An 8320-nucleotide genomic window follows, 5' to 3' on the forward strand; every position below is an offset into this window, starting at 1 on the left:
TGGTTTGAGCCTACACCTGTAAGACAGTAAGAACTACAACCATGAGAAATACTTTTTATTAGATTTAAGCGAATTTAAATACAAATTATTCTTTTTTGATGGTCCAGGTAGGATAATGCTGTTTTTATGCACTTTGCCTGGAACATGGTTCCATTAGAACCCCCAGATAATGACTGCAAAACATTTGGAAACTAGATACTGATTGGCTCATCTAGGCTACTTTCAACTGGGTTCTATAAAAGTACCTTTAAAACCTCCATTTATCAATGTTCTACAATGACTGTATTCCGTATGTACTACTAATAAAATAAATTTAAAAATAAAAATAAAAAATAGCACTGTACAACCCTTTAATAAAGTATCTCTAGGCTATGGATATGAAAAAACACTGTATAAACCAGAGAGAAAATGCACAAGCATGACAGATACAGCATGGTGATTTTTGCTTACAAGTTGATCTACTTTGGGTTTTCACATCCAGCCATTTCCAGAAATGTCTGTATGGAGACCTGGGGAGAGTTGCTACAGCTAGAACAAAAGAAAGAGGAGTAGAAATGGAACTCAAAGACATTTTCAATTAGTCTTCATAAGTGGATGAAACATCATTGGTGTCCATTGGACCATAAGGCTAGGCAAAGCTATAGCATTGCGCTCTTTTACATCAATAGAGATGTGTGAAGACACACCCACTGAGTGTTAAACAGCTGTTCATACGTTGTCCTAAACCAAATTCAAATAGTGATAGTTTGAGCTCTGTCTTTTGCTCTCCAGCCACATGATTTCAGGGCAGGGCGATTTGCTTTCATAAAGTACATTAAGGGAAATATAACCCATTTTAATTCACGGCTAATGCACATCAGGAAAGTATATCCCATATTCCTATCTGTGGAGTGCAAGCTGCTCAGGGCTACTGTGTCTTCAGGATGTATGTGTGGAGTCACCATTAGTATTTAATAGAAACTGGGCATGTGCATCAAGAAGGTAATATTACAGTATTCAAGAATGTGGAAAGAGCTATATAACATTAAGGCTTTTCTTGTGGAATAGACATAAAAATGATTGAAATCTTGGTTTAAGAAAAAAAGTATTCATTTTAAGTGTCTTCTTTGGTGGTATTTATAGAAATAGCTTTTATTCTTTTACCAACAGCTTCTCTAACTGTTGAAAAAAATAAATGACCTCAATATGATTCCATATAATGTATAAACTCTTAGCCTGTGATTGTTCCAGGCACTCTTCAAGTATGAATAACAGTTGCTTGGGATCTGGAAGAGAGGTCAAGAGTGTCCTGCCTAAGATTTGCTTTAAATTGACGGAGTTAAAAGGGTGTTGTGTGTCTGTGCATGTATTTGTGCATATTTGTGTGAATTAATTCCATACAACATTAAGATATGGAGGTAAAATATGGTCTAAGTGAAATAAAAAATGCTTCATTTTCTAAATTCTGATTTGCTTAGCATATGTCTTTTCAAAGTTGTTAACCTAACCCCCAAAATAAATAAAGCATGTTTCAAGTGTTTCTTTTAAAAATTTCCTTTTTCTATTTCCAGACAGATAAAACATAATTTATTTTAAAAACATTTTAATAAACCTGGAATTGATGAAAATGAAGAGATTTAAAACATTCTAATTATCTTCCATAATTACCACTAGGCCTAATACAATGAAGCTTTAGTGGCCTCCGTTCCATTTTCAAAGTCATACTTACCTGGGTCCTCATATTCGAATCCGGTAAACGCTCCGTGGACTGCGTTCACAACGCTGTTTCTTCAGCTGAGGCGTTGGGTGGGGATCTGGGCTGGAATCTCTTAAACGCTTGATGTCGTCACGCTGAGCTACAAGGAGGGATAGTTTGAAACCCCCACCGGAGAAGACATGGCCTTTTAGACCTTATGCCTTCAGAGACTCCATGCACTTGGTTAGAAGCTGTATTGTTAGAGTCAGATAAATTAGCACTTGATTCTGCCCAGCACTGTGCCTTTGCACTTTATTTTATGCCGAGATCAGGGTAATTACATTTTTAAAATTAAATTTTCTTTCTCAAACACCACATGTGCTGTTTTGATTGTGATGTTGTGAGGAAATTCCACTTCTAAAGAAGTCAATCCTATTATTATTTAAATCTATCTGAATTGCACAGTCTCCTGTTGTACTGGATTTCCTTATAGTAAATCATAAAAAAATGTGGCCTTGGCTATTCGTGGTTCCATGATTTTTGAAGTAATTCATTTAAAATACTTGTTATTTCTTTATACCCTCTATAAACAATTATCTTGGGATTTTAAAAAAGTCTACAAAAATAAACTAAGTACTAAATACTACCAAAAAAACATTTATATCAGTCCCAACCCTATGTGTTCTTCCTGTGGTTGTTCCCACCCATTGTCCTCTTCTTTATCCTTACTTAAAAGGATGTAAAACACAGTTCCTGTGTTTTTCTTCATTTTTAAATATCCTTTTCTTTTAAAAATTCTTAATATTAGTAGAGTCTTCAGTTACTTGTTTCTTGGCTTAGGCAAGGTAAATTCATCTAATTTTGGCATCTCTTGCTTATAAAGGCTTTTCCAGCAGGTGGCACTAAAGCACTGTGAGAAAGTTGAGTCGCAACTATCAATTTTAAAATGTCACCTGGAAAAAAATTCTCTGAGGGATCATGAGGTTGCTACAGGTAAAGAAGCTGTGTTTGCAAACAAAGAACATTTTGCATTTGGAAGATCTTAACACTGCATGGATTTAAACTACTACCAGTAGTTTAGTTAAACCTTTTGACTACAAAAGAAATCAATATTGTGGAAATAGTAGGAGTTCTTACGAATACTCGACTGTGTTGGGAAGAATTAATTGAGACAATCTTTGTCTCCAAAGGTTTTGCTAAGTGTTGTATGAAATATTATGTTAGATCTGTATAAAATCAGAATTAAAAATGTATTTATTGCTATCCATATGGTTATGTTCTCATTTTGGCACCAGGGAATTGGTATGCATACTCTAAGTCCTATTAGTGTTAATGGGAATTAGATGTATAAATCCCCAAGTCCCAGTGCACAGAGATGAAAATCTCCACAATGACTTAAAATCTGTATTTGTACTGCCTTTGGTTATGCAGAAACTGGAAGTGTGGTGGCTGTTCTTACATCTTTAAATTGAGTAGGGTAAGTTGCACCTGAAACAACAGAACCAGAAGTGTTTTTTTTTTTTTTTTAATTCCAGTTAAACATTCAGTTTTGTGTGATGATCAATTCGGAGCCAAAAGCTAGAGAGGTTTCTAGAATTGCCAACTCTCAGTCCTGGAAGTCAGCCATCCCCAAAGAGCTACTACAGCTGTTCCCATAGTAGCAAAGGTTGCTCCTGGGTCTAGCTTCCAAGAACAAAAAAATCTTTTTGATGCCAGAGCTCGCACATGAAAAGGAGCGTTTTCAGCCTTCTCCCTGACCTTTCCCTAGAGGCTTCCTCAGCTTCACACAGTGGGACTGCTCAGTCTGACTGGCACCCGGGGCTCCCAGGTCCTCGGAACATTACCTGGACTTGAAGCTGCTCTACAGTGGCCCAGTAGAAGCGAGTTCTTTCCATAATGCCCCAGGCTCGGGCAGCAAGCAGTGGCCTGCAGGTCCTGATTGACAGTACTGCTTTGGCACTGAATCAGGAAAGTGAAGGGAGAGTTTTGACAGCTGGGAGATCCCCGCCCCGCCTTGCAGCCCTGGGAGATTTGTGTGTGTGTGTGTGTGTGTGTGTGTGTGTGTGTGTGTGTGTGTGCCAGAAGAGAACCCTAGCATCCAGGAATGCAAGGAGCCAGCCAGTCTTTCTCTCAGCTGACTGTCTTTCCTGGCTCTGCTTTCCTGAGCTGCGCACTACTAAATGACTAATAAGTAAGATTGCTTGAAGAATCTGTGTGGTCTCCATGCAGCTGCATTCTCTGCCGAGGGTTTTCTGACCTTACTTAGAAGCTCTTGAGAACATCCTTCCCGCAGCTGGAGACTTCAGTTTTCAGTCAATGGATAAGTTGATTGGCCAACATTTATTGAATGGCTCCAAGGTGGCCAGTACTCTTTCACTCTGATTACATGAGGGTGAAGAGTCCCACTCTTTTTCCATTTTTTTTCCTCAAGGCTCGTGATTCTAACTGGCTTTGAAAGGAAATAACCTTTTATTTCCTTTCCTCTTCCTGGGTTGGCTGTATCAACGACTGCTGGCATTACTTGCTGTATTTGCCAAGGTAATAATTGTCACATATGAGTCTAGCCTTCGTGTTTAATGAGTAGGTTTTATGAGGCACGACTGGAGACAGTGTATATTTTAGATAGGAAACTCTCTTTGGTTTTAAGAAAAAAGATGAAAAGGAGTCTTTTACGCTCACCTGGAAATTCACTGTCCTTTATATCATCCGGGTTTTTAGTTTCTAAAGTAAAAGAAAATATTTTCTCTTCTCTCTTTCCCACTTCATGCTCAAGACAGAATGGAAAACTGGAACAGCAGCCCACGTGTTGAGTAATGATGTGCTTCACTGATAGGGCAAATTGGCTGTTGACAATGGCTGACTGCAACCGACACTGCCTAATAAGGGAAAGAGGCCTTTTATTGATTACAGGACAAAAGCACCCAAACTGAGTTTTGTCCCTTTAACTTATATTGACTATAAAATGGCGACCTTGCATCCCTTAAGTCTGAATTTAGTCTGATATTACAATTACATTTACTTTCTTTCTATTCATGTTCCTTAAAAGGGAATATAAATTTATTCACAGGGGGGAAAAAATCCACACCTCTTCTTAGAAGGTACTTTGCCTGGGAATATTTACACATTCCCATGTGCAGAGAAAAGCTCAAAGAAAGAGATACATGTACTTTAATTTTTAGGTCACTGTTGAATTTTTTTGATTTGAGGTCACTGCCTCCTCGTTGAATATATAAAGTATTTCTTTAGCACAGGATCCTGAATCTGTATTTCATTTACCATATTTAAGTCTTTAATCCTCGAACACTGCTTTAAATAACAATCCACTTACTAGATTCCAGCTTCAGGTCACCGTTCAATGAGAGGTGACAGGCAGTGAAATCAGAAGGACTCACTGCCAGGTAATAATGGATGTCAAAGAAAGCCTGCACTCCTCACGAGCAGCCAGAGTTTATCAATTATCCAGTAAACAAATACTTTCTGAGCACTGCACTAGGCAGTGACCGAAATAATCACCATTCTCAGAAAGTTGTCACTGTTCTCAGGGGCTCCTGGTCTAGCGAGGCGGGTTGATAGAGAGCAGTTACAGGAGCTAGTAACTGCCGTGCACCTAGTGATTCTAACTGTCACAGACCTGCTAAGCACCTGGTAGTCACCATTTTGCTAATTTCCAAAACCACCTCATGAAATATAGATATCATGATCTTGTTTTTATCAATAACACAATTAAGTCTCAGAGAGGTGACAGCACAGGGCCAAGGTGTACCTCACTAAGGGACAGAGGCATGGATTAACCCAGGATTGGCACACGGCTGAGCTGGAGCCCCTTCTCTGCATCTTGCTTGTTCCTTCTCTGGGGAATGGAAATGATCACATCATGTTTTCTTCCCAGAACACTGAGGGGAACAGGTAAGAAGACTTCACAGAGAAGGCACTGCTTGGGACTGGGGAATAAATTTTCTCTGCATTTTTCATTGGCTAATTAAGAAAAGAAAAGAAGTGCTGGAGTGCTGCTAGGTAGTTTATATTTTATTCCATTTCAAGTTGGGAAAATACCTTGCTTCAAAGCTTTGTTTTTGTATGTATTTTTTTGTGGGGTGGATCACATTGTAGGCAATTTGAAGAAAATGTTTATAGTTGTACAGGCTGAGAATCTGGTCCTTCCCCAACACATATTTTAACATATAGCAAAACACAGCCACAATATAGTCCTGCTGTTCACCAAGCAAAGCCCGATTCTGGGACATATAAACAGGAGTGTAACTACAGAAAACTTGAGTCAATCCTCTCACGGTCCTTAGCCTTTGCGATGCTGTCATTAGAGCCTCATGTGTACAACTGGCTGAAGTAATTTAAGCAAGATATGTGGAAACAGAGAATTCGGAGGGGGAGAGTCAAGAATGGGGTAGAGCAATTCCTCAGTCAGCTGCATGTAAGAAAAGAATTCATTTCAACAAACACTCATGTGTAAGGTACCACAGGAAAGGCACCGTCCAAGCCAGTTGGATGCACATCTATTTTACTATTTAACAGGCCTGTCATTCCTAGCCTTGTTCTGGACACATAGGAGGACCTCAGTCCATATGCCATCACTTGGATCAATGGCCTTAGTATTTGGTAAGGATGCAAAAATTACAGAAAGCCTGCAATATAAAGAAGAAGATATAAATAGATGTGGTGAATCTGCCAAAGAGAAGGGAAGGATCCATTCAGACTGGGTTATCACTGAAGATGTTACAGAGAAGAAGCAAGTCAGATGTCCGAGTGGAGAACTGTGTACAGGGTGGTGTGAAAATGGAGATGTCTGCTTCTGGGCTCAATCTATGAAATGGCATAAAGATGGGATAGTTTAGGGCCATGGTTGTGAAAGGCACAGTAGCAACCCTGTGATGTAAAGTTCATGGGAAAGAACAAGATTGAAATTAAGGTGAGTGTCAGGTTGAAAACTTTAGGCGCTAGACAGCAGAGGGAATTAGAAGTAAAGATTATCAAACTAAGCTAAGATCAAATTCTGTAGTGAGTAAATATGCAACTTACAAACATGATCGTGCTTAATTCTCAAAACTACTAAGGCTTATGGTGTTTACTGTTTCCGAGGGCACATATCTTATTAACAGTATAACGTAATGTCGAGTGAAATAAATCAGATACATAAGCTTAAATACAGCTTATAGGAGGGCTATAAATTATAAATAAAGAGCAAACTAAAAGATAGAAAATAGGAAGCAGAAGATAGATCTTTCTCAAATGGGAAGGGGACCAAGAGATAGAGAAAGGGAAATGAAGGGGAGGAAAACAGACGAAAGAAGAAATTACATTGTGTGACGCGTGTGTGCCATCTTCACACAAGCAGTGTAAACATTTTGGACTGCAAAGATATCCTAATAAAAATAACAAATCTTTCTGAACACGGATCTGCCCGATCCAGATCCAGGTTAACCAGCTATTAAACCAAACTCCATCAACTGTCAACCGTTTTCTTGGAGGAATAAACGACACAACTGGAACAATATTGTAAGTCAGAAAGATGCACTAAGAATATGGGGAAGAGGCAGTAATAAAACTAGTACGATTACCGTGGTGGTCCAAGTACAATATTGTTTAGAATGTACTGGTAAAAATGGGCCTTGAGGTGAAAAAAAGGACCAGGATGTAAAGCAGGGTCAAAGGCAATCTATCAACGACTCAGTTTAAATATAGGAATGCAGTTATCTTTAGTGCTATTAGCCAAGTAATTCAGGTTTTTTTTTTTCCTCTTTTCAGACACACTAAATGTACTATCTGCCCTGTGTTTGGGTAGGGTCATGTGGTTAATTTGCAATAATAGGTTTTATGTAGCAGTGAAGTGTGCTACTTCTTCCCTGCCAATTTAATCATCAATGTATGACTGCTCAGAGTTCTCTCTTTCCTCCGCAGTTGTGACAACTTCTCCTGGTCCTTGAGTGCCCACAAGGAGCAGAGGCCTGTTGACCTAAAAGGGACCTGTGAATAACAAAGATCCCTCAGCTGCTGCAAACCACAGTTCAGGTTTATAGTTTACTCCCATAAACATAGCATGGGTGTCTTAGTTACTTTGCTTTCATTGCTGAGACAAAATATCTGACACCCAAAGTTGAGGGAGGGAAAGCTTATTTAACTCACAGTTTGTAGAGCTTTGAGTCCATAATCGGCTGGTTCCAAGGCAGGGTGGATGGCAGACCGGCATCACAGAGGGGAAACAGTTTGTGGTGGGTAGAAGGTACTGAAGCTCAAGGGCACCACAGCCCTTATATCTTATCCAGGCTACCCACCCTTGGGGCAGGTAGCATCTACACTCTTACTCCTCATGCTTTGGATCCTAGCACTGCACCATGAATAGATCCCAGGGTCACACAAACTAGATCCAGCTACCTCTGAAAAAGCCCCAGCACATGAGGTTTTGGGTGGACATCTAGACACAGGCCAGAACAACAGGCCATGAGGGAACTAGCTAAGACTTACGAAGTGCTGACTGTGTGACATGCACTTTTCAAGAGTTATTTTAATGAGTTCTCAGGAGGAATCAATTAGGTAGACACGGTTTTTATCCCTCCATTTAGTGAGGATATGAGATGTCTCATTGTTTTTTTTTTTTTTTTTTTTTTTTTTTTTTTTTTTTTTTGTTTTTTT

The 8320-nt window shown here is 39.3% G+C and overlaps 1 long non-coding RNA gene across 1 annotated transcript; it reads right to left on the reverse strand.

Moving 5' to 3' along the window:
* Positions 1–461: 461 nt before the first annotated feature.
* Positions 462–4397, reverse strand: LOC104848964. The gene is made up of 3 exons (XR_776615.1): positions 4355–4397; positions 1709–1835; positions 462–528 (listed from the first exon to the last, which is right to left on the reverse strand). It is a non-coding gene; the product is annotated as an uncharacterized LOC104848964 (long non-coding RNA).
* Between the last annotated feature and the right edge of the window lie 3923 nt (positions 4398–8320).

The sequence above is a fragment of the Fukomys damarensis genome, unplaced genomic scaffold (assembly GCF_012274545.1).
Source record: "Fukomys damarensis isolate Sample0158 unplaced genomic scaffold, DMR_v1.0_HiC HiC_scaffold_33, whole genome shotgun sequence".
NCBI classification, from domain to species: domain Eukaryota; kingdom Metazoa; phylum Chordata; class Mammalia; order Rodentia; family Bathyergidae; genus Fukomys; species Fukomys damarensis.